We start from the raw sequence: 27,731 nt of genomic DNA, 5'->3' as shown, positions 1-27,731 counted from the left end.
TGAAGAGGTCATTAAGCCTCCCTTGGACAGCATCCATCCCACTCTAGCCTGAGCCCTCTGGGGGAGGTAGCAGTCCACCTGCAAGGGAAGACGGCCATGTCCAGAGTGGGTTCCTGCCACCTCCCTTTTGTCCTCTTTGGTGGTCTCCTCCCTCCTTTTTCTGGTTCCCTGCTTCCCATTTGGCTCACACCTCAGCCCCTGCTTCATTCTAAGAACAATTTAGCATCTGCTTCTCTGATGATGCCTCTGCATTCTCTCATGAACCCAACTCTGTCCCACACATCACAGCTGTGCATAAGGGACGGGTCTGCTTCCCAGGAGCAAAGGCTGCATTGAACAGACTGCCTCTAAATCCTTTTAGTTTCTCTCTATCCATGTTCTTGCACTCTCAGCTGGTTTTTTGACTTGTCTTCAAAATTAGCCACCCCCCATGGGCTTTTGTAAGAGTAGACATACTGATGTCCATTTATTAATATCAAAACATCCTTTCAAAAGTGAGGTGATTTCTGTCCATTTTTCTCATGTCAGGAATGTTAAGGAGGTAGACTATGGCCCTGTCTCCAATCCTTCATTCACTCTGCTCCAAGGGGAGAGGAATGGCCAGTGTGATTGATCCCAGCTTACCACTCCCTGGGATATGTTTACTAGTGGATGGGGTCACTGTGCCTTAAAGACAGGGTTCTGATTTCCACTCTTCCTTGTTTGGGCATAGAAGGCTCTCTTCTACTCTTCCACCTTTTTCTCTAATGTGGTAAACTTCACTATTGAGGATTGTATACTCCTTTCCCATTGAAGGTTGGTGCCCAGCAAACTCCCCTTGACCAATGGAATGAAACAGGCCTGTTATTTTTACCTATATAGTTGGCTGATTAATTGCACCAAAAGTATTATGGATATATATGTAACGTATTTTTTCTCCAGCATCTCTGAGCATGTTCTTCTCAGGGCTTTAAATCTAAGCCATGGTGGTTTAGAATCCAGCTTTCCCCAGGGTTCTGCATTGGAACTTTCATGAGCCTGGAAACCTATGGGTCAGGTGGTAGGTTTCCATTTGTCTGTTGCTCTTTGGGTGTCAATGTTAAATAGAGGTTAATGGGAAGGCTAAATTCAGCTTGCAGAGGTGAGGACTGGATAGACAGTCCACTTATGGGAAAGTCAGTCTCCTTTCCCAGCTCAACTTTGGAATAAGCTGCCACATGTTCCTCTGGTCACACTCTTCCACTGTCCATATCAAGGCACTCTTGTTGGGATCAAACTTTTGCAATAACGTACATGAGATTCTCAGACTTTCTCTCTGGTTCAGAATCAGCATCCTTCCCAACCAACAATAGGAAATTACACAAAGAATTATTGGTGCTTGTGTGGGCAAGCAAATTACAGCAGGCATTACATTGACTCCAAGTGGCCTAAGGAGAAACTGAATCTATGGCCTCATTTGCAGTCACTCTGACTAACAAAGCCTGGAATATTCTTGTGGGAGCCGGTAGAAATCATATAAGACAGGAAGTTTCGCAATCTGCCCCCAATCCTTGTTCCCAGTGGAAAATAATCCATGATATTGTTGTGTGAACTTGAATTCTTCTTTGCAATAGCTGATAAGAAGGGGCAGGGCAGAAGATCATGGTCTTTTGCTTTAAGAAAATGGAAATTCCTTACCAAGATTGGTGTCATGGTTTAGTGAAGGAGACCGAATGCGTTCAAGGATGGCCGATATGGTATAGTGGTTAGAAACATGGGCTCTGATGGAGACAAACTAGATTTGAAACCTGACTTGATTAATTACTAGTTCTAAAACCTTGGATAAGTGACTTTATCTCCTCTGGTATTTATTTTTCAGCCCCCAGAGGTAAAATAAGAGATAATTTTCACTCACTCATAGGGTAGGTATAAGGATTCAGTGAGGTAACATGTGCAAAGTCCTTTAGCCACTGGGCCTGGGATGTGGTAATCCCTCAGTATATTGCAGCTAAAATTCTGTCTCTGGGCAGCGCCGGTAGCCCAGCAGTTTACTGCCGCCTTTGGCCCAGGGTCTAATCCTGGAGACCCAGGATCGAGTCCCATGTCCGGCTCCCTGCATGGAACCTGCTTCTCCTTCTCCCTGTGTCTCTGCCTGTCTTTCTGTGTCTCTCATGAATGAATGAATGAATGAATGAATGGTCTTTAAAAAATAATAAAAAATTAAATAAAATTCTGTCTCATTGTTTTACTATAAACACATCCTCTCTATTATAGTGGTGTATTAAGAAAGGTGCAGGAAGGGATCCCTGGGTGGCGCAGCAGTTTGGCGCCTCCTTTTGGCCCAGGGCGCAATCCTGGAGACCCGGGATCGAATCCCACATCGGGCTCTCGGTGCATGGAGCCTGCTTCTCCCTCTGCCTATGTCTCTGCCTCTCTCTCTCTGTGACTATCATAAATAAATTAAAAAAAAATTTTTAAAAAAGAAGTATTTAAAAAAAAAAGAAAGAAAGAAAGAAAGGTGCAGGAAGAAGTAGTAGGAGCAAGGGCAAGGGATCAGAGGCAGGAGATAACCCTAGGTGGGGCCCAGGTGAAGAGAGCAGGGACATAGGTGGGAGGATACTCAGGGCACACTGCACTATTTTCAAACACACACATACTTTCTCCCTAAACTCACCAGGGAGCCTTGTTCAGAGTCTGGGTGAGAATGTACTTGGGTGCTACTTGAAAGGACAGTAGACTCCACTTAGGAGTTTTGTTCCAGTCACAGCTCTTTGCTGATTTGCTGGGTATCTGTGGCAGATTGCAATGGTGGCTTCAGTTTGTCACCTCTTTAGCTTTGTCCTTTGCTCTGTGACTTTCCAAATCCTCCCACTAAAGACGGTATTCTTTCATGCTTTGAATCTGGGCTGGACTTGTGATCTGTTTCAGCCAATAGAATCCATTAGAAGTAATGGTTTCCTAGTTCCAAGCCTAAACCTCAATTGGCCTGTGTATTTCTACCTACACTCTGTTCTTCTGTCTGCGAGGACATGGTGTGTAGTTTACTGGAGAAGGAGAGACACAGGGAGCACAGCTGAGTCACCCCAATTGTTCCAGCAGAGGCTGACCTGGTCAGTGGGCAGCCAGCCATGTCTGAGCTGTGTGAGTGAGCCAAGCAAAGATAATAGAGCCGTCTAGTCTAACATCCTTGAGATCCAAGCAATAAATGCTTATTGAGTGAGGTTTTGGGTGGTTTTTCTTAGGTAACCTTGACACGAAGAGAGATAGCTAAAAAGGCATCTTGACAGTGTAACTTCATTTTATTCCTCATCTTGGATTCACTCATTCAGTCAATAGACGTGAAATGCCTACCATGCATTATCCTTGTGCTAAGCACTGTTGGGGAGATGGAGATGGTGGTAGCATCATTTTCCCTAGGAAGATGTTGGTGGAACAACAATATGTTATTGGAGCAGGGATTCTATGTACTTTATTCACCCATGTATCACTATCTCCTAGAAGAATAAACTGTCCCTTAGAAGATGTTTGATTAACACTTTTTTTGGTCTTACGTGGGTATGTGTGAGTGTGTGTACCAGATAACTAATTAAATATCTCATAAAAGTACATAGGCCCATTTCTCTTGCCCTCCTTAGACTGGTGGAATGACTATGCCCTATTCTTTCCTCCAGTCATTTTGGTTTTATCCCCCCCTTCCTACGATGTCAGCAGCAGAAACCGCAGTGTGCTATAAACTTACCTCCATAATACAATGTAGATGCATAAATCAAAACAGCTTCTAACGGGTTGTCTGCAGTAATAAATGCTATGGAGGCAGCCCAACTGGCAGTGTAAGAAAGATTATACAAACCACTGCTTGGAGAAAACACGGCATCATGAATAAACTCAGCCTTGAATTATTTATATATTTTAGACGTTATTTTCTCTCCTCTATCCCACAAGGCCTGCAAATGATTTTCACTGAGAGCTGAGAGTGCCTGAATTTGGCTATAAAAGAAAAGCAGTTGCAGTTTGTCTTGGGCCATGTTTCAGGACGAGGGTTGCGTTGTGTTCCATGGGGAGCCGGTGAGGCCAGCAGGGCTGTGTAGTGGGGAGACACTGCTTAGCAGTCAGGACAAGATGCTTCTAATCCCAGAAAGTTGTGTCCCTAGGGGATCCCGGACCTTCCAAACCGTGTTGGAAGCAGGTAGCTGGAGGGCGGGCCTCAGAGCCAGCCTGAGCTGGCTGATCTTTGAGACTCTGAAGTAGTTCTCAACTCCTGCTGCCTCCTGGAGCCCCCAGGGGACATTTGAAAAACTATTCATGCCAAGGCCTCAGTTTTGATGAATTCACTCAGAATTTCAGGAGATGGGGCTGGACTTCAAGGTTTTTTCTTTTTAAATTTTATTTATTTATTCGTGATAGACACACTGAGAGAGAGAGAGAGAGAGAGAGAGAGAGAGAGAGGCAGAGACACAGGCAGAGGGAGAAGCAGGCTCCATGCAGGGAGTCTGACATGGGACTCAATCCTGGGACTCCAGGATCACACCCTGGGCCAAAGGCAGCGCTTAAACCACTGAGCCACCCAGGCTGCCCTGGACTTCAAGATTTTTAAAGCTCTCAGGGTGATGTCAGTGGCAGGCAGGGCTGAGAACCACTGCTTCGAACCCTTCATTCGACAGGACACATCCCAAGCACCTGTTGAAAGTCAAAGTACTCAGGAAAAGGTTGGTGGTAGAGTGATGATGAGACAGGCCCCATCCTTGCCTTCAGTGGGCCTCTCTGTTCAGTGGGAGGATACTACAGGTAAATATACAACTGCAGTTTGGGGCTGTGTAGGGCTGTGAGAGAACTAACAGTGAGGATGATAGTAATAGTCTATTATCCATTGCTGGGATAACATATTAGCCCTTTTAAAAACTCACTACAGTAAATGATTTACATGAAGTATCTTGTTGAATTCTCATCCCAATCCCATAGATAGGCACAGTTACCATCTTTATTTTACAAATGAAAAAACTGAGACCCCAATAGTGTTAGTCATTTGCCCAAGGTTGCACAGTCCATATAGGTGCAACATATGGGAAAAGGGGGCGCCCTACACAATCCTGGCAATCAGAAGCAAAATCCAGAGCTTAACACTAGTTAGGTTAATGCTTCTTTCATAAGCATGACATGTGTACACACACACATACACACATACACACCATTACATATGGAAACAACTAGGAGATGTTGCCTTTATTTTACAAGTGAGAAAATAGCCACAGTGGCAGTTGATGACACAGGCCCATGCATAGCTATACCTGGTATGAGAATCCAGTTCTCCTGATTTCCCACTGAGGGCTCTTCACTTGACCCCACTGTGACTCAGATTTCACTTTGTGCTCTTCTTGGCACTGTTCCAAGATTCAAGGGAAATTCTTCCCAATATTACCAAATATACTTTCACCTGAAGTTGCTTAACAAGGTCACCTAATTGTGATGTGATTCACTTTACAAACACCTTTGTCAACCCACACCACCTCTCAAAGTTTTAACACCACATTTCCTCCCACAAGCAAGCTCTGTGCCTTTAGCAGGTGAGAGGAATTTGTCATAAACAAATTATAACCCTTCTATTTGTTTGGAATTGGTAATTTTCAAAGGTTCTTAACAATCATTGTCTCATGTAATCCTTCCAAGTGTCCTTGCAGTATATAGAGATGCTGTCATTACAGCCACTTTGTAGATTGATTAAGATTCAGGAGTGGCCTGACCCAAGATTCTTCTGTTACCATCATGGTAACAGGACAGGTGCACTGTTGGTGAGGTCTAATGACCTCTCACCCTCAAAAAATATCTTCTTCACTGGGTCCATTTACATTTCTTCCAGTGGGGTGCTTACTGCTAATCTTAGGTTGGCCTCCTTTCTAAGTCACTGGGTTAACTCCCATCTTCTAGACCCTAGAGATCCAAATGCTTTGCTGCTTGGGCTAGGAAAAGGTGTGTATGTGTGTGTGTAGATCTTTAAATTTCTATGATAGCACCTCAGGCTATTTGGACCTGATACCACTTGCCCCCCTTCCCACTAGAATCTGAACTACCCTGTCCCTAATTGATGGAAATGCAGCTTTTGGATCTTCCCTAAGGCAGATTTGCAAAACCAGCTGTTCTGATATTCCTAACCATTTTTCCTCTTTTCTTTTCATTCTGATTCCATCTTTGTCTAACCATCACCAAGTTTAGCCAAGATAATATAGAACATTTATTTGGAATCTGGCCCATTCTATTCTCTTAAAGGCTCATATTGCCTAAAAAACCTAAATGATGCAAGGAGAGATCTTTTCGTTTTGTTTTATTTTTAAAGATTTTATTTATTTATTCATGAAAGACACACAGAGAGAGAGGCAGAGACCACAGGCAGAGGGAGAAGCAGGCTCCATGCTGGGAGCCTGACATGGGACTCGATCCTGGGTCTCCAGGATCAGGCCCTGGGCTGAAGGCAGCACTAAACCACTGAGCCACCTGGGATGCCCTTGTTTTGCTTTTATTGAAGTTAGATTTGCCAACATACAGTATAACACCCCGTGCTCATTCCATCAAATGCCCTCCTTAATGCCTGTCACCCAGTTACCACAACCCTCTGCCCACCTCCCCTTCTGCAACCCTTTGTTCATTTCCCAGAATTAGGAGTCTCTCATGGTTTGTCCCCCTCTCTAAATTTTTCTTTCAATTCTCCTCCTTTCCCTTATAATCCCTTTCACTATTTCTTATTTCTGAATGGTGAGCTGAGCTTCACTGCTCTCATGGCTGGTAGATGAACCCACTAAGGGCAGCCTGTGGAGAACCAATAGGTCTGGGAGAGCTGCTTTCTCAGGACTCTTTCTCACTGCAGTCAAAGCAGAGACTCCAACTCCTAGAATCAGAATGTGTAGGGGCAGCCATCGCCTCAGCGGGATGAGTTCCAAAAGAGCCGATCAGAGGGAATTTTGGGGCTTGGGCCAAATGGGGGCTTTCCAGGAGCCCTGTTGGGAAGAAAACATAGCAGGAGAGTCAGCAAATAGAGATCCAAGGTCAATGCTGACAAAAGAGATTGCAAGGAGTCAGGCTGATTAGCAGCAACTATCCTAAAACTAGGTAGGTTTGAGCAATGCTATGTTCACCTTGCCTTGCCCACTTAAATGGAAAGGATTTTTAAATATGTCCTCTTAGGCAGTGTAGCTGGCTTGATTGAAGCCCAGTCATTGCATGAATGGGTTTTTAATGGAAGATTTAACCCTGAATTAATGTTAACTTCTAAAGAAAATTCAGATGAAAGATTCTCCTCATGTCTTTACAGATTTTGGTAGGAAAAAGATGGAGCAGGAGACCTTTGTGGCTTCAGATCCCTCCAACTGGAGGACCCTGTCCATCTCCAGCTCTTCCATTCCAATTTTTTCAGAGAATCTCCAAGATGCCCACCTTTGTGCCAGATATCATGGATTTGATGACAAAAAGGGGCTGTTCCTCTCCTGGGAAGTGGGGTCTTTGGAAGGGAGGGTGCTCAGAACAATTCCTTTTTGTGGGGAGGGAGGATGTTGAAACCCTCTGTTACTTCCATGTGATGATTTTCCCTTCTCCTGGGAAGCATATGAGATTAACACACCATGACGATTGTTTATTGTCCTTAAGCAGAGGATATGCTATTTCTGCAACTAGGCCAGAGAGCATGTAATGTCTGTAATGCCCTGTATTGTTGCAAATACATCTTCTTTCTCAAAATATATTTTTACAAAGAGATTAAGGGAAAAGCTGCTTCCCAGTGTCCCACATGAGGGAATTGAAGTGTGTCCATAATTTCTGTTTCTGTTCTATTCTCCTTTTGCTTAGAACAGAAGCCCTGTGGGAACTACAGAGCTTTAACTGACATTACCAGCAACCCCTCCATGGTATGTCCTTGAATTTTAAGCCCCAAACTGTTTGCATGATTGGAATGCCTTATCTTCAGGCAGAGAACTGGAAGCAGTGAAAATAATAACTCGATATTGTTTGGTTTTTTTGGAGGGGGTAAGAGATGTAATACTCCCCCTGTGGGGACCCTAAAATTTTCATTTCATTGTGCTGTGAAAAAAGTAAGGTCCTGTATTAGTTTTTTGGGGGCTGCCATATCAAATTACTATAAATTAAATTACTTAAAACAACAGAAATGTATTCTTTCACAGTAATAGAGGCCAGAAGCCTGAAGTTGAGATGTCAGCAGGGCCAGGCTCCCTCAGAAGACTCCAGGGAAGGATCATTCCATGTATCTCTCCTGGCTTCTTATGGTTGTCAGAAATCTGTGGTGTCCCTTGGCTTTTGGATATATAGCTCCAATCTTTGCCTCTGTCATCACATAGTGTTCCCCCCGTGCCTCTGTGTGTTTGTGTCTAAATTTTCCTCTTCTTATAAGGACACTTGTCACTGGATTAAGGATAACCTGAATCCAGTATGACTTCTTTTTGACTTTGAATACATCTACAAAGACCCTACTTCCAAATGAGATTGCATTCATAGGCACTGGAAGTTATAAATGGAATATATTTCTTTTGGTGGACATAGTTCTTCCCACAAGTGCCCTCTACACTAGTTAGGGGAAACAGCCATAGGACAGCTGTTAGGTGTGTACTCATTCAACATTATTCCAAAAAATGTATTTAGCAAGTACCAAATATTTCCAATGCATAGGATGGGCACAGGAGCAGGAAATGTAGCCAGTGATTCTCCAGACACAAGCCTGCTTCATACAGTGGCTGGCTTTTTATTTGTCTGAATCAGGAAGCCTTTGTGTACCTCCAGGGCCTGGCACTAGGCAGTCTATCACCTTGGGTGCCTCTCACTGGTTTGGTGCCAGGAGGAAGCACATTTCTCTTTCTGTTTCTATCTCAGGTAGGGCCTCAGACCTCACAACCTGAGAGTTGGATGGCTAGCCCCTCTGTTGCTTTCCCGTTTTCTGCTGAGATGCAGCAGGCTCCAGAAGCCAAAGTGGCCTGCCTACACACTGGAGAGAGCAGTTGTCTCTGTATCTGCTGCTCACTTGGAGGGAGTTATTAAAATTGTCACTTTGGCCCCGGTTCACTTTTCCAGGGGAGAATATACTGGTTTGAATTCATTCTTGTAGGGCTCTTGGCATACACAGATGAATGCGACATTGCCCCTACCAATAAAGTCATAAAAAGCAATGAAGTCAAGGCAAGGATCCTGTGTCTTGGTCACATTATACCAACCTCTAGAGGGAGCTCAAGGCCTTTTTCTATCTCCCACAACTACTGCCCAAAGAGGATGCTCTGATAGATTAAGGATTGACAAATACATAAAAGCTATAGTGCCAGGTAGATGAGAATATTTAGTAGGAAGGAAAAAGGAAAGGTTAGATATATTGGGGGATGAGGGAGCTAGTGGTTCACTATGGGTTTATCTATGAATCCAGTGGGGGATAAAACAAAGCCAAAGGGCCTTTCCTGCTTGGTGTCAATTTTGTCTCTAAAAACCTATGGGCAGCATGTTGTCCATGGGGAAGGAATAAGGGGAGGACAGCTGAGGCCATTTCCCTTCTAGATTGGTGGTGATAGTAGGGAAGGATTTTCTGCTTTTTTTTTTTTCCTCCCTTGGAGTGGAAAGATCTAAGGACCAATACTATTCAATTAAAGTGATTAAAGGGGCCATTGAAACTCAAATGTGAGTCCAATGTAAGAGACTCATGGGGTTACAGTCCAAATTACTACTAAGTTAGTAGTACTAAAGAGAATCCAACAGGCCAGCCTACCCCCATCTCACAAATCCTTCCAGAAGCTGTGGGAGTTGTATGGGATTCAGGGTTCTCCCTCCTGCGCACTCAAGACAGAAAACAGAAACACAGGACTGTGGAAAAGAGGGCAACTCATGTCACAGAGATCACTGTAACAGGTGCATGATATTGGATAAGTTACTTAGCCTCATGGAAATCTAGTTTCCCCAACTATAAAATGAGGATAGTACCTGATTAAAGACTGTTTTGAGATTTATAAGTAAATTCATCTATATAAAAACAACTAGCATAGTATATACAGCACACAGTAAATGTTCAACATTTGGTAGCTATTATGACACATGCAGTTGTGGCTGTGAAACGATAATGGCTACCATTAATGAGCACTAAGAAACAGGCAGTGGTAAATGCTTTGTGTTATCCCATTCAACTGCATCAGCAGCTCCATTACATATGCTATTATCACCCCCTGCCCATTCTCCCAATGATGAAACCAAAGCTTTAGAGAGGCTAAGTAACTTGCCCAGGATCACACAGCTAGTAACTGTCAGAGCTGAGATTTGAATGCAGATTATCTTGAGTCAGTGAATAACAAATCCTAAACCCTTGTAATTCTATTCTACATGTCATTGCATTAAGAGTCCTGTGTGTGCAGATCTGATGGGGAATGACCAGCCTCAGCTGCTCCCAGGGATTCGTGCCTCTGAAGTAGGAACTAGCTGTGAAATAACCCTCTCCTCCTTGAATTTGAGGAAGCTGATGTATCTGAGTGCCACTTTTTAATCAAGGAGACCATCCATCTCCTGTTGTCATTTGATCTTTTTTGAAACAACAGCTACAAATCTCCAGGCAACACAGACATGACGCAGACAAAATGAAAACTGAGGAAGTCGTATCTTTCTCTCATTAATGGGAGAGGAGAAAACACACAGCTTTTGCCTTGAGTGTTCTGGGGATATGTTATTTTTAGAAAAGAACATTTTGTGATTTTGTTGTTTGATTTCTGAGAAGGCTTTCCTTTTTAATTTTTTTCAGTGATTTGCTGAATCAAAAAGGAATAGTAAATTGAGCAATAACAATCAATCAGTAAATGTAGATTGAGCTCTTCTATGTGCAAGTCATAGAAACAAAGAGACTGTAAGGCTTTTCCCCTGCTCTTTAGATGTTTAGAATCTACTAAGAAAGATTGTATCGCTATGTATGTATAGAGCTCAGAAAATAAGGCAATCTCATCTGTTGTAGTTTACAGAAGATAGAATAACTGGAGAGGTGAAAACTTGTACATCCCTGAAGAATGGATGAAGGTGTTCATTCATTTGTTCACTCAATGAGTTTGTATTGAACACCTTCTTTGTATGCAGCAGGCATGGACAAAGGAAGCTGAATAAGACCTTGACGCTACCCTTGAGAAGTTTGTAGTCCACTGGCAGACACAAAATTAGAATTATAAACCAAGAAATGCCATAAAGTAATGGAAATTTGTACAATTAACATGGGGCCACAGGAGAAGAAGAAGGGCCACATCTCAGCTCTGACAGTTACTAGCTCACATCTGCCTAAAGGAGAGAAGTATCAAAAAACTTCATGGAAGAGAGGATACTCAAGATGGGTATTGAAGGATAGGGACTAATGACCAGAAGAAACATGAAGAAAGGTAGTCCAGACAAAAGAAACAATACATGCAAAGACTTGTGAGCTAGCTCCATGGGTGAGGCTGTGTTTATATCTGGGAATGCCAAGAGCTTTGGATGGAGTGGAGAGATGAGGCTAGAAATCTAAGAGGGCATGTTCACATCTGGAAGCAATGGGGAATCTTTAAATGATTTGAAGAAATGGGGTAACTTGGTCAAATCTTTGGTTTGTTTTAAAGTATGAGTTACACAGCTTAGTTAAAATACAATTAAACAAGTCCGTGTAATCAGTATTTTATAGACTGAATGTTTGTGTCTTCCTTCAAATTCATATGTTAAAATCCTACCCCCCAATATGGTAGTATTAGGAGGTGAGGCCTTTGGAAGATAATTAGGTTATGAGGGTGGGGTCCCTCAGGGATGGGATTAATGCCTCTGTGCAAGAGACTCCAGAGGGATCTTTTGCTTTCTTCTGTCATGTGAGGTCACAGGAAGAAGACCACCATCTGTGAACCAGGAAGTGAGCTTTCAGTAGACAGCAATTTGCCCTGATCTTAGATTTCCCAGCCTCCAGACAGAAATAAATGTGTGTTGTTTAAGCCACTTGGTCTATGGTATTTTTGTTATAGCAACCCAAATTGACTAAAACAAATATCACTTTGGGAGTATTTAAGGTTTCTATAGGAATTCAATGGAAAACCACTTTATCCAGACTAGACTTGTCTCTTAGAAAGCTTCTCAAAAGAAGAGAGAGACATCAGCATAAATGAGTATGATAAAAGTGGAAGTGAGTTGAGAAAGCCAGCTTTCCTGAAAGAGTAAGGTAGTTTGGGCATAGCAAACTGCTCCTATGGCTGGAAGATCAGGTGAGATGTGTATAGAGTGGGGAAGGAGACTGGGCTGGAATGAGTGCATCTTCCTGGAAAGTCCTCCTCAACAGACTTTGAAACTGGAAGGACTGTAAGCAGAGTGTGGCCTGATTAGATTGCCTTTTAGAAAGAACACTTGCTGTTGGATAGGGAATGCATGAGAGGGGTGCAAATATGGAATAAGAGAAACCTGTAAAGGAGTGTTTGGTTAAGGAGAGAGATGATGCTTGGAGTAGAAATTGAGAAAAGTGCATTGAATGAGCAAATACTCAGGAGGTAAAAATGATAGGAATTGGTGGTTTTTTGAGTAGCCTGGAATTGCCTGAGGGGAGGTAGAAGGCCAGGAGAAGTATTCATGGAATCTGGAGGAATGGTGGGCACATTCACAGAGATGTAAGACACAGGAAGAGGTACTACTTGGGGGTAAACTAGACAGTATTAGGGAAGACAGGGATTCAACATGTATTGCCTGGGGTGTGTTGGCCGAGTGAGCAAAGAAGGAGGAATTGTTATCTCAATTGAACAAACATGAATTGAGCTGCTATTGTGTCTACATGCTGGGACCAAACCCTATCAATAAATATTCTCAAGAAATTCTATAGCCTAGTGAGAGATAAAAGTAGGCACATGGATGTTTTCTCTTTCTTTCTTTCTTTTTTCTCTCTTTCTCTCTCTTTCTTTCTTTCTCTCTCTCTCTCTCTCTCTCTTTCTTTCTTTCTTTCTTTCTCTTTCTTTTTCTTTCTTTTTTTTAGACTGAGGAGAGGTGCAGAAGGAGAAGGAGAAGGAGAATCTTAAGTAAGCTCCACACCTAGCATAGAGCCCGACGTGGGGCTTGATCTTAAACTCTGATATGACCTCACAGAAATGAAGAATTGGATGCTTAACCAACTGAGCCACACAGGTGCCCCTGGATGATTTCAATGTATGTGTCAATGTGTTGATAGACCTATGTACAAAATTAGACAAATATTGACAAGGACCTACTCAATGCAAGGATTGTGCTAATGCTATGGACATGGCAGTGAGTGAATCTAACCAGAGCCTTTCCCTCAAGGAGAGAGCCTTTTATTGGTGAAACTCAATACACACATATTTACACAAAAATAGACACATTTAGTTAAGTACTGTTGTGTTGGCTTAGATTCTAAGAGACTAAAAAGTAACACACAGACCTTTGAAGGAGTATGGGGAAAGGTGCTGGAGGGACCATTACTGGTGCTGGTGGGAGCCATTACTCATGGAAATGAGGAGAGAGGGAAGGAAGGCAGGCAGGTAGGAAAAGACTCAGACTGTCATGCAGTCTAAGAGAGTTTCAACTGATGGTGGGTTTCTAAGCCAAAATTGTTGGCTAGAGGATTCCCATGTCCCCAGGAACAGACTGCCTTAGTGTATCCCTTTCCCCCTCATCCCTTGGCTAGGAGGAATCCATGGGAAGCATGGCCTCAGAACATGTATATGAGTGGATTTCAGAGAGAAACTGGGGTTCTTACACAATTGTACTTTAGCATTAGGTCTACAAGGCAATTCTTATAGCTGCTACAATTATGAATTAAGTAATCCAGATGCTGAGAGAGAATAACCTAGAAAAGTAAGAAGAATTTAGATGATTAGGGATGAATGGCCTCTAAGGGGAAATGGAATTTAACCTAGGACTAGAGGATGAGAAAAATCTAGCTATGTGTAAAGTTTGGGAAAAGCACTGTAAATAGAATAGCAAGTACAAAGGCTTTCTGGTGGTATCTAAGGGTCCCTCAGAAGGTCAGTGTGATTGGAATGTAACCAGAAGAAAGAAAAGAGTGTCAGAAATTAAAGACAGAATGATAATCCAGGCTTTTGTAAATAATTCAAAGGAATTTATACTTTATTCTACTTGTAGAGGAAAGACCGTGGAGAATTTAAGTTGGGCAGTGATATGATTTGACATATTTTTAAGAAGACCACTCTAGCTGCTGTAGTGGGTATTGCTTATAGATTTTCAAGAGTGGAAATTAATTAGATGGTGACAAACAATGATGATTTACACAGTCAGAGTGCATTGACCCAAACTTAGGTTGCCAGTGGGTGCTGGTGTGATGAGAAAAGGCTTCATAGGGGAGAGGTCATCTGAGCTGAGTCTTAAGGGGGTACATTTGTAAAGCAAGTTGCAGAAAGGAGATGACATTTAAGGTGAACTGCACTAGCTCTCTAAAGGGAGGAGTAACCTTATAGCACTTTTCAAAATCACTTCACTAAAACATAGAGCCAAAGCAGTCTTTAATTTAGTGCCTTTTATAGGACAGAATGCAGTTTAGGAGTAACCAAGGACATTCACAGGTGAAAAGTACTTAAATCAGAGAGACAGTGTAGTTAGGGAAAGGAGACCAACCATTTCTTTTTTTATGGCAGAGAACATTAACTGAATACCTCAGAGGCTAAAGCAAAGAAACAAAGAACACTAGTCTTCTTTCTCAATATAGCTCTGAATCCAAATGGAGCTGCTGTGTGCCATTTTGAACTTGGAGGGTTCACGGGACGTTGGTCTTTGATGGTAGCGAGGGCTCACTTTTTAGAACTCATTATTTGATACTTATTTCTATGTCTTGCTTGTTTTTGTTTTGCCTGTGCTTGTTTTTGTTTCTGTTTTTAGTAAAACCTACACTTAAATCACAACAATCTCACCAAGGATTAAATCACAGGCCAGAGTTGAAACACCTAGTCACATTGCTCCATCTACCACTTGGTGACTTTCTTCTAGAGTATGTATTCTCCTTTTCCTTCTCCTTCCTTCTCCTTTTCTTTATTCTTCTTCTTTAAGATTTTGAAATTCAATTTAAAGAGAAAGAGAGCACGAGTGGGGTGAGGGGTGGAGAGAGAGGGAAAATCCCAAGCAGTTACTTTGCTGAATGAGATTATGACCTGAGTTGAAATCTAGAGTTCAATGTCCAACAGACTAAGCCACCCACGTACCCCTATATTCTACATTCTGATGTCGGCTATCCCTTTCTTTTCTTTTCTTTCCTCATTGGCCCTGCCTTAGTTTTATGCTTTTGCTATAGATCCCTAACTGTTTCCCTGCTTCCAGACTCTTCCCTTGCACATAGGTCAAGCGACAAATAATGGCTTGTTGGATAAAAGCAGTCCACTGATGCATTTCTTTTTCTTTTTTGTTCAAATCACTTTTTTGGAATAAAATGTTGAAATAGACAAATCATACAGTTTTAGACAAAAATACACATTTCCAGTTTCTCTTGAAAATTCAAATGATCTGGATCACACTGGTTACACAGAGCAATAGGCAGGTGCTCCTACTGGACAGTAGGGGGCATTTCTTTTCACTCAGGCATCAGACTTCTCTCTAGTTTGTCATCACTTCTCCCACTATGGTTTTTTTACCTTTCTTTTTTGTTACATGCCTGAACTTGAGGTATATTTGAATTCCAAACACAAATCTGATAATGTCACACTCCTATTTTAAAAACCAGTACCTGTTCATCTGGCTGATTGAGTTCAACTCTTCACCCTAGTGTGGAAAGGCCTTCTTCACTTGGTCTCAATTTCTCTGTGTATCTCCTTTCTGATTCACATCCTTCCCAGAAGCCATGCCAAAAGGCTTCACCATGACATATACCTGTGTCTTCTGTCTACTGTGTACCCCTCTTTCAGCTGGGATTCCATTTCTTTTCTTCTCTAGCTTGTGAACATTTATCCTTTAGCCTTAGTTCAGATATAAATCCTTTTCTAACTTCTGCTCTTATGTTACCTGGTTCTTCATTCCCTTAGCATATCGGGCACACCTCTGTTAGCACACTTTGCTGGTGATGTCTGGTCTATCTATCTCCTTCTCCAGACTACCCAAACTTCAGAGTTCGGAGCCATTTTTGCTTTTGGAGGCCTAATATAGGATAGGTGAATGGTGTTCAATGAATAAATGTGATAAGTTGGGAACGTTGGACTTCCATTTTCTTACTTGTAAAAGGACACCTACTGTTTTCATATCAGAGGATTATTGTGGGAATCAAATGACATAATGTCCTTTGTAAAAGTATTTGGAAACTGCAAAGTGATACATAAGAATGAATGGAATTAGTATAGAAAATAATATATTCCCAACTTTCTTAAACGACTTAATTGTGTCATATGTACAGAGAACAATGAGCTAGAAGGCCTGAGTTATGGTTCTGATTTCCAATTAGTATGGTGCCAATTAGTAATTGGCCAATTAGTAGGGTGACTTAGGACAAATCCTTTTGCAAGTATAAACCTTGGTTTCCAGAGCTATGCTTTGAAAATTTTAAGATACTTGTTCTTTCTTCTTTGTTTTTTCTTCAGTTTATTAGGATAAGACATTTTTCTTCTTCTTTCTTCTTTGTTTTTTCTTCAGTTTATTAGGATAGGACATTTTTCTTGTTCTTAAAGACGTTTTTCTTGTTATTACCAAACATTTGATATGGTATATTAATCATAATAAAATAATGAATATGCAGTAATTAGTGTTTTCATTAAATATACAAATCAATGACAATAGTTATTATATTAAGCTGATTACTAACATTTTCCTAACCTAGAATTGTTTTCATTATTTAATCAACATTAAGAAATGAAAGTTTTAGAGATCAGACTTTAAAGGTCTCAGCAATTGTATTATAGTGTCTCACTCAGCCCCATGGAGTTTCTAGCTCTATGCTTGTGCGCAACGCTATCCTTCTTCCCATAGGACTCTAAAGTCACCATAGTGATTGATGCATTTGGGGAGAGGAGTCGGGAGCAGAGGGAGTGTGGAGGAAATGAGGAGTATACTTGAAGGGAAAAAAAAGCTCATCCTTTCCTTATTTTCTAAATTGCAGCTTATAAAGTTGATTCACTGACTGCTGGTTTAAGATGGTGTCTGCTAACAGCCCCTGGTACAGCTTCTCTGTAATGCACAGTAAAATACCTAAGAAGGCTTAAAAGAAGATATAAACTCAAAATACAGCCATAAACTTGGACTGACAATCAACTAAACGCTGGATTCAGGAGGATTCCCCCCCCCCCGCCCAACTTTGAGGTCAATGAAAATGAAGAGAAGAGCATGCTCCATTGGCTTGGGTGTACTCTTTGGGAATTTTTCAACAGGAAAGAGGTGGGAAGGGTCATTATCCTTCTTTCATTATCCACATTATGGGTTTGTGTGTCCCTGAAGAGATCCCCTGGTGGACATTCTTGTCTACCCAGAATCCCAGAATGTGACCTTATTTCGATATAGGGTCTCTGCAGATATAGTTAAGGTAAGGATTGAGATGAGATCATACTGGATTCAGGTAGGTTCTAAATCCAATTAGAGTATTCTTATCAGGAAGAGAATAAGGAACATAGAAAAAAATATGGCCACATGAAGACTGAGACAAAGATCGGAGTAATGTGGCTGCAAGCTAAGAATGCAGGGAGCCACCAGAAGAGGAAGAGGTGTGGAAGGTCTCATCTTGATTTTGGACTTCTGATCTTCACAACTGTGAGAGAATAAATTTCTATTGTTTTAAGCTGCTACACCTGTGATACATTGTTATGGCAGCCCTAGGGAATGAATACAGTTTATACTAAGGTTGAAAATTTAAACACTTATTTTGCTTGTCTCCCTACCCCTTCTCCTTTGGCAACCACCAGTTTGTTCTCTATATTTATGAATCTGTTTTTTTAAAGATGAATAAGTCATGGAGATGAAAGTACAGCATATAGAATATAGTCAATAATATCATATACTTATCATGGTGAACATTTTGTAATGTATATGGTTGCTGAGTCACTTTGTTGTATCCCTAATTAACTTAATATTATATGTCAACTTCAATAAAAAAAAACTCAAATACTTAAAGTAATGAAAATGAGTGAGCTGTCCAGGGAGGAGACTGAGGCAAACCAGAGAAGATATGCCTTATGTAAAGATAACAAACTGTCTCGTAAGAACACAGACATAGATTTGCCAAATCTTTCTAAAAAAACAAGAGAAGCTGGAAATCTGGTTTTATTTCTCTGTTTCTTTTTTATTTGTTATTTCACTAATTTTAGTTTAAAAATGGTGTTATTTCAAATGCCTCTGAGTTAGATTCCTCCTGTGGAGAACCAACTTGCCACCACCTGTCTGTTCCACAGAGCTACCCTTATGCCGTGTGGCTCTTCCATTTTATGAAGCAAATTCTGGTCTCACTCCCTTCTCATTGTTTAGTTTACTACTTCAGATATGGTTACTCTTGAAAGTCAGTTGGGCTAATGGCAGTAATGCATAGCATCTTGAGGTGGAAAAATACAATCTCTGCACCTTTCCTTGGGAAAGAAATCTAGGAAGACCGTGCTAGTAGTATATGTAGGGAACTTATGATTATTTTCATATCTGACAACTGTTCATGTCAGCAGAAATCCAGAAATAACTTGGGAAGAATTCCATTTTGGTAAATTAGAGTCACAGTTAATAAAATGTGTTAGAATGTGAAACTTACTTAGGAGCTATGAACATTCAACTGGTGTGTAGTAATACTGGAGAAGAAGAATTAGCCAGAAGTAAGCGAGGTCAAGAAACATTCATACTGGAGGTCTTTTGGCAAACCATGGGCTTTGATACATTTTTTATTTAAGCATGAGGAAGCCATAACACATGGAGGATCTGAACCCCAACAGCGACAACAATCACACTGCAGGAACTTGGAACAATGATTATCAGAGATTATTATGAAGACTCAGAGGAAGAACAAACCCTTGCCAAAGATCTGCTGCAAGAAATGGCTTTTGCTTTTTTAAGGAAAGTATTTGGCATCCTTAGATGAGATGCAAGGAACAATAAACTTTAAAAAATAGGACATGTCATAAAGAAATATAGAGTGAAATGTGAAAGGAGCTGGGTGAGATAAGGGAGAATTTCTAGGGCACTAAAGTTTTGACAGTAGAATTACAGCTAGCATTAGGATGCAGTTAAGAACATGATTGAAATCACAGAAAATCAGTGTGATATGAAACACATTTTAGAATTTTGGAGCATTGAATGTTAAAGTATCTTTTATTAGAATTGCATTTGCAGATTTTTAAGTGGGGGAAAAGGTAATATGTACATGTTTGTCAGGGTTCTAAACAGAAGCAATAGGATGCATGTATGTATATATGTGAAATTTATTATAAGAAACTGACTCATATGATTATGGAGGCTGAGAAGTCACAACATCTGCCATCTGCATTCTGGAGGCCCAGGAAATCCTTGGTGTAAGGATGTAAGTCCCAAGTAAGGGCAGGAGAAGATCCATATTCTAGTTCAAGGAGTCAGGCAAAGTCAGTTCCTTTTCCCTCTGTCTTTTTGTTCTCATGAGTGATATCTAGATTGAGTGATGCCCACCCACTCTGGGAGATGGGGGTCATCTACTTTACTCAGTTTATTCATTCAAGCACTAATTTCATCCAGCAATACCCTCAGTGACACACGCAGAAATAGTATTTAATCTGGGCACTCCATAGCCCTGTCAAATTGACACATAATATTAACCATCACAAGCCCACTCCTTGTCAACTTGGTGTTCATGTATGTCTCCTTAAACCATACTTAATTTCCAAATAAAGACAATAGCAATGTCATAATTTTGCCTAACATGAAATAAGTATCCTGAGTGCAACCGAAAAGGCACTAACTCCTTCTCTAGAAGAGGAGATAAAATTTTTGAGTGATATTTACTCTTCTCCTTGATATCCCATAACTTAAACACTGTAATGTAAAATTAACAAAACTTAAGTACTATGACGTAAAATCATTGCATCTTATGTTACGTGACAAGAGAATGTGAAAGGAAAGAAAAATCCATTAATGTATATATATATATAACATATATATTGAGCAAGTTGCTTTACACACACACACACACACACACACACACACATTCATAGCAAAATAAGGAGGAAATACCATGATAATTCCAGTTCTAGTTTCTGTAACTGGTTACAGGGTTGTAGCTGGTATTTATAAATACTTTCTTCTGTTATCTATTCTGTATTCCTTTTGCTTTCTGCAAGCATTTCAGGCAGTTATGGTCTTTACCTGGTGGGGTTATACAAACTTTCATTTCAGCCTCACTATGGTTTGGGCCACTAGTATTTCTGCCTGGTTTAGATTGTTGTCGTTTTCAATTGAACTTAATCATAGAGCATGGTAATACTAAGAGACACTCTAAGGGATTTTTTTTTAGATATTCCAGATATATTCTCCCTTCCTCCAATGTGAAGTAATCCAATTTCCTCTTGGTAGTGAGGATTAATCACCCCAGCCAGTATAGTAACTTTCTTTTACTCTTTGTCTGTTCATTCAGACTCAGGAGGAATGCAAAGTGTCTTGATGGCAGTATTTTTTTTTATATGTATATTTTTTATTGGAATTTGATTTGCCAACATATAGAATAACACCCAGTGCTCATCTTAACTTCCATTTCAGTGAAATCACTGTAATTTCTCTTGGTGAAATCATTCTTCCCTTTTTTTTTTTTTTTTTTTTTTTTTTTTAGCATTCTTCCCTCTGGAACTAAGATGTGTAGACCAACAGAATATAGGGTTGTGGGAACAGAAAGCAAAACTTTTTCTAGTGGGTCTCTAAGGATAACAGTGAGTGGTATCTCTCCTATCACCAACCTTTGGTTCCTGGACCTGTGAATCTTGGCCATGGGAGAAACAGCACCATAGATCAAACTGGAATTCAGAGCATATTCAGCCTCCTGGAGAATCTTGTGTCAGCTCTGAAAGATACTGCCACCTAGCTGGCATTGCAACTGAGTCTTCAAAAGGCCATTCTACTGTTCTATCAAGTCAGCTACTTCATAATGGTGGGGAACATTGTAAGACTAGTGAATTCTATGAGTATGGTCCCATTGCTGCATTTCTTTTGCTACGAAGTAAATTTCTTGGTCAGAAACAATACAATGTGGAATACCATGACAATGCATAAGGGATTCTATAAGTCCACAGATGGCAGTTTTGGAAGAAACATTGCATGCAGGGAAGGCAAATCTATATCCAGAACAAGTGTCTATTCCAGTAAGAATAAAATGCTGCCCCTTACATGATGGAAACAGTCCAAGTAATCAACCTGTCACCAGGTAACTGGCTGATCATTACAGGGGAATGGTGACACATCAGTGGCAGATTGGGTACTCAGAAATGTTCATATCCAGGTTGGCTGCGATAAGTGGAAGACCATATTGCTGAGCCCATGCATATTCTTCACCCATGAGACCATGGCCACTGTGTTCATGAGCCCACTGGGTCATCTTACCCACTTGATTATTAAAATTCTTATGTGTTGAGGTCATCCTTTGGTGAGAAGTCACATGGGATACAAATATGTTCATATTTTTGTCCATTCCAAGAGGTCTATCCATACACCTCTTCTGCAAATTTCCCCGACACTGATTTTCCAATCTTGTTTCTTCCAAGCCCTTAACCATCCAGCCAAACCACTGGCCACAATCCATGAGTTGGTGTATAATTGCATATCTGGTTATTTCTCCTTCCAAGCAAAGTAAACAGCCAGGTGCATTGCTCAGAGCTGTTCCCACTGGGAAGATTTTCCATTACCACTCTCCTCAGGGATGTCACAGAAATCGACTGTAGTGCTATAGCTGTCCATTTTTGAGTTGTGCCTGCACATTGTGGAGAAGCATCTGTAAACGAGGCCCGAGTCTTCTCTTTCTTTGTTAACTGATTGTAGGGAACTCCCTATGAGGCTATAGTTGCAGACTGGGACAAAGAAGGCAGTGTAAAAGGAACAGGGACCTTGGGTTTTTGTGCCACTTGTTCATGTGATTTACTTGTGCCTCCCAGGACCTACTGTGGCCCAATTTTATATATATATATATATATATATATATTTTTTTTTTTTTTTTTTTTTTTTTTTTTTTTTGATGATGGAGTGCTGCTGTATACTCCCAACACTATGACATGTGAGTCAGATTGTACCCATTTCATGATGGGCAACTCAGGTTGTAGAATAACTTGGTGGCCCATGGTGAAGCATTTAGTCTCTACTAACGGTTCAGTAGTAAGCCAAGAGCTGTTTCTCAAAAGAAGTGTAGTTATCTGCAGAGGATAGAAAGGCTTTGATCCAAAATCCTAAGGCCTGTGCCCCAATTCACCCGTAAGGGCCTATCAAAACCTTCAGACTACATCCCTGTCTTCCAATGACACTCCAGGCATCATTGGATCTGCTGGATCATATGACCTGCATGGCAGAGTGGGTTTTACAGCACTCTGAACCTATTGCAGAACCTTTTTCTTATGCTGAGTCCCTCTCAAAACTGGCATCATTCAGGTAGAATGTGTTTATGATTAATGCTCACTATAAATAATAGTTCTTACTATTCTGTTCAAAGACTGGGTAATTATTGCTAAAATACTGAAATGTTTAAAACACTTTTGAGAAGATTAATAAACAATAACAAGAAAAAATCCATTTTGTCTTTATAAACGTAGAGTTGAAGAGAGTGACATATGACCACTTTCAATACCACAGAACCTGAGTGGTTATTTTCTGGATCTTTAAAATTTATACGAAGAGCCTGAGTTTTTGGAGAGAAATATACCACCCACTGACAGATATTATCTGTCATTAAACCACTTTTTATTTTGTCTTCCATTCAGGAACTATGAACACGTCTGAGCTCTTTATGCTTAAAAAGCAGTATATAATGCCATTATTTCAAGCACATTAAAATACACAGAAAAAGTGGAAGACATAAACAAAAGGAGCTATTTGTGGTTGTCATTAGAAATATATTTGATTATCATTATTTTTGAAAGGTTGCATTGTGTATCTTGTTCTTTGTACTTGTTAAATTTTTAAATTTTCTACAGAATGAAATTTGGTTTCTTGATATGAAAAGAAAGTAGACAGTAGTAAAAATAGCTATGTTTAATTTTAATGTCATAACATAATAATTAAAAACATGCACATTTCAAACTAGAAGAAAATACCCCAAAATATTAACACTAGTTACATCTGCATAGTAAACATAGGAGAAGTATTGTTTTTACTTTCTTTGTATCTTGTAAGGAGCCTTATGATTTTTAATTATAAAAACAATTAAAATTTTAAATATAAGGAGTGCATTCAACAAAAATTCTGTGATAACCTATTGTGTGACAGGATCACTGTGACAATACACATGAGTGAGTCATGGTTCATTATGCCAGGAGTTTTCATTCTAGGGAGCTAACATTTTCTTAATTGTCCAAATAAAAAATAAGGGTGAGAAGAATCACTTCTCAATGGTGGAGAACATTTATATGATGGTCTCTTTGGTCAGTCAGAATTGGCTTGGAATACTTTCTGGCCTACTAAACATACCCTGCTGGGAAGCACGGTGAAGGTCAAAAAATATGATCTAGAAAGTCAGATCTGTATTTGAATTTCCCCTTCACTCCAGGCTTGCCATGTAAACACAGGAATTAAATTGTCTGGGCCCCCATGTCCCTCTTTTTAAAATGCAAAGACTAACGTTGAACTAGCTGTTACTGTGAATCAAGTGAAGTATGAGAAAGAGCATTATCACAAGGACTGTAGGGGTCTCTTATACATGGGAATTTCTTCTTCCTTTGGCTTTATCTGCAGGATTTTTTAAAAAAGGATTTTTATCTATTTATTTGAGAGAGAGGGAGTGAGCACAAGCTGGGGGAGGAAAAAGGGGAGAAGGAGAGGGACAAGCTGACTCCCTGCTAAGTATGCAGCCTGATATGTGGGGCTCAATCCCAGGACCCTGAGATCATGACCTGAGCCAAAGTAAGATGTTCAACCAACTGAGCCACCCAGATGCCATGCCTTTATCTACAGGATTAAAACCTTACTTTAAAAATAATTGTCTCTCATATTTGGTATACTACTTTAAAGTTTGCAACCCAGTACACACACTCTATCTTCAATTCTCACATAATTCCTTAGGTAGCAGAACATGTCAGAAGGTTTTATGGGATAAATGACTGCTCAGCAGAAAGCAGAAGGAGCTCTTAAGAGGAGTGCCCAGCAAGCTTCATCTCCAGGCTCAATGAGGAACATTAAACATTGCACAGAGCAAGGTTGGGACTGATGACTAAGGGTGAGTCAGGAGGTGGTAGAAGAAGACAGCCAGGGAAGAGTGGCTTGCCTTTTTCAAATATAGGAGAAGGGACGTCAAATTCACTGAATACTTTCTCTGTGCTAATACTGTATTGAGGGATTTACTTGTACTATCTTAGTTAGTCTTCACCATCACCCTGAGATCTGGACAATACCTCCATTAATAACTGAGGAAACAAAGACATAGAAGAATGACAAGATCAGAGTGATCCTGATGGGAAATTAAGAGGCAAGTCTTACACTGAGGAGCCTCTGACACCACCTCATATTCAACCTCTCCCTAGGAATAGAGAGGCATCTTGGTGCCTTTGGGACTGAAATGATCAAGTAAGTGGATTGGTAGGATCAGGGTTAGTGTCTGGAGAAAGAAACCTGACACAGCCAGAAGGGATTTCAGGACTTGAGCCTGATGGGCCTTAGGGCTTTTCACTGTGACTGGTGCCAAATCTTACAAGTGGGGAGCATGCACAAAGGGGCTGCTGAGAAGGTTTTCAGCCTTGTGGATCCCAGTGATTAGCCTCCTCAACCATGTCAGGCCCTCTACCAGTGGTTCCCAGATCTCATGTAGAAGCTATCCGCTGGGAAGACTCCAGTACAAGACTCAGAGCTGCTTCAGCACCTAATTGTCAATACCTACAGCTTTGAAGGTATTGAAGTATATTATTCAAGAAAACAGCAAGACTAGATTAAGAGCTGTAATTAAGGTAGGTGGAGCAAGAAGTGTTCCTAATTTACTTAGAAGGAAATTGAGACTTGCAAAGACTCTGGAGACCTGACTTGAGAGGCAAAGCCAAGAAGATCTGATCTTTCTATGCATTTTGATACCTATCATATTTTCTCCTCCCTCCCTCCGTCCCTCCCTCCATCCCTCCCTCCCTCCCTTCCTTTCTTCTTCTCATTCTTCTTTCTTTCTTTCTTTCTTTCTTTCTTTCTTTCTTTCTTTCTTTCTTTCTTCCTTCCTTCCTTCCTTCCTTCCTTCCTTCCTTCCTTCCTTCCTTCCTTCCTTCCTTCCCAGGTATTCTAGGCTCTGGAGATTCAGCAGCAAATAAAGCTGACAAAAATCCCACCCTTGCAGAACTTCCATTCTACAGGAGGAAGATGAAATTACATATATTGTAATAAGACATAGTATGATAGGAAGGGAAAATGGCTATGCAGAAAAATAAAGAAAGAAAGGCCTCCCGGAGAAGATGACATTTGAGGAAAACCTGACAGAGGTAATGATGCCAGCCATGTGGACTTCCTGGGAAGAAGTGTCCCAGGCCCAGAGAGCAGCCAGTTTAAGGGCTCTGAGATGGGAACATGCTGGAGACACTGGAGAATTTTGGAAACAGCAAGAGGCCATTGTGGTTGGAACAATGTGAGGATGGGACATGGAGAGGTAGCAGGGTGCCAGATTATGTACATCCTCAAGGTTCATTCAAAAACTTGGTTTTATTCTGGGTAGGATGAAGATTCATAAGAGGGTGTTGAGTAAAGGAGTGATAAAATCGGATTCACATGTCAACAGGATCCATCTGGCAGCTGCTCATTTAGGACTACATGGTGCTATCTGCTGCATATGTAGATATAGGAAGTACTCCATCCCTCAGCTCCAGGTTGGGTCCAATGACTGGGCTTGGGACTCCAGATGGCCCTAAATCAGATATGCAGAGCTATTTGGAGGAGAAAAAGCCTCAGGAATTGGGCCACTCACAACACCTCAAGAGGAGCTATTTGCCTCTAAAGGAAATCTCTCCTGGGGAAATCTATGAGATGTACTTGTGTTTCCAGATGGCAGTCCCCTTGTCATACTGGCTAAATTCTGTGAAGCACACCTGGATGCTGTTGACATGAATATATCTGATACAAAGGGCACTTACTGGTCTTAGTTGATCCTCTTATGGAGAGTCATTCAAAGTAGAGCCAGCCTTGCAAGGCTCCTTGGCATGAATTTCCTAAAGCACCTGCTTTCCCATGGTTTAGGACCAGGAAGCCTTTATCAATGCTCCATTTTGCCTTTGAAGGATCTCTGGGTAATTGATAAAGAAAAATTACTCTGCCATTGATGGACTCAGGGTTTAGTAGGAAGCTTAGATGAGTAAATAATAGGATTAAAATGCAAGTGTTTACAGCTGCTTTTACATGATGCTATAGAAGAAGAAATATGTAACTCTTTCAAGAAGGGGCAGGAAAGGATTTCCAGAGAAATTCAGAAGTAGAAGATTTTTACTTCTAAATTTGGAAGGATGTAAGTCTTTAACACTTAAAGGTATTTTTATTACCTCTTTCCCTCTTTTCTTTCATCCTTTCCTTCTTTCATTGCTTGTCTTTCACCCTTCAATAAATACTTACTTGAGTGTCTATATTAACAATATGTTAAGTGTTTGGGCTTAAGTGCATAGTCCTGAATTCACAAGGGTTATAATTGAGAAAGATGAAAGAGCACATTCAAGAAAGTGTACGAGTATATGGTTTGGCTGGATTACAGTATCTGTGAAATTGAGATTGCTAGATAAAATGCAGAACATCTAGTTAAACTTGAATTTCAGAGAAATGAAGAATAAAATATTTAGTACGAGTACATTCAAATATTGCATGGGACATATAAACACAAAGATTATTAACTGGGTGTCTTTTTTTTTTTTTGCTAATGCTGGCAACCTTATATGTAAGGAATATTAGGAATGAAGTTAGAGAGACAGGCAGGGTGATATCATTTTATAAATCATCCTAAGAGGTTCGAATGTCTTGCTGCCTATAATTGAGGGCAATTGAAGTATGTTATTCAAGAAAACAGCAAGACTAGATTAGACATTTGTAAAGATTATTCTGGCCACAGTAGGAAAAGTGTACAAGACAAGGGTAGAACTAGAGACAGCAGGAGCAGATGGGCACCTGACTTAGCAGCAGAAGTAGGTTGGAGAGATGGCATTAACATAACCATGTGGCAAAGATTCAGAAGAGATTGAGTGTGGGGGGCGAGAGAAAAGAGAAACTTCAGAATGGTCTCCCCCTTCCTGCCTTGAATGACCAGGTCAAGGATTCTGTACTTCTCCAAGCTCATATTTTTAGGAGGTGGAGATGCTATAAAACATACATTTCTGCATCTATTTTATTGCATGTAAGCAATTAAAAACTGGAAATCTTCCCCAAATGTGAATTTGAACTTTGCTCTTAAATGAGAACTCTCTCATTCTAATATCCCTAATCTCATATAATAATAACATGGAAAGAAGGAGGAGGGAGACTGGAAATTTTTTTTGCAGAGATAACCATTTTATTGAGGTCTACTCCTCTTCAATCTTTTCTGGTCCTGCATGGGATGATCATCATTTCTAAAAATTCAGTGAATTCTTGACACACACTTCAGATATTTCTGAGCACCTGTGTGAGTCCCCAAATATTCAAAATTGAATGTTCAGTCAACTAATCTCATATTTCGGCTGAGAAATTCTCTTTGACATTTCACAGGTCTTCAGCCC

At 40.6% G+C, this 27,731-nt stretch overlaps 1 long non-coding RNA gene across 1 annotated transcript in view; it reads right to left on the bottom strand.

The window, feature by feature from the left end:
* Positions 1–6,468: 6,468 nt before the first annotated feature.
* The window catches only part of LOC112653754 (uncharacterized), a 44,217-nt gene continuing 22,954 nt past the window's right edge, over positions 6,469–27,731 (bottom strand). The window contains exon 3 of the long non-coding RNA XR_003132487.3: positions 6,469–6,944. This is a non-coding gene — a long non-coding RNA (uncharacterized LOC112653754). The remainder of the gene's footprint in view (positions 6,945–27,731) is intronic.

The sequence above is a fragment of the Canis lupus genome, chromosome 3, assembly GCF_003254725.2.
Source record: "Canis lupus dingo isolate Sandy chromosome 3, ASM325472v2, whole genome shotgun sequence".
Classification (NCBI taxonomy): domain Eukaryota; kingdom Metazoa; phylum Chordata; class Mammalia; order Carnivora; family Canidae; genus Canis; species Canis lupus.
Note: the sequence above shows the minus strand (reverse complement) of the source record. Positions and strands in the feature narration are given on the sequence as shown.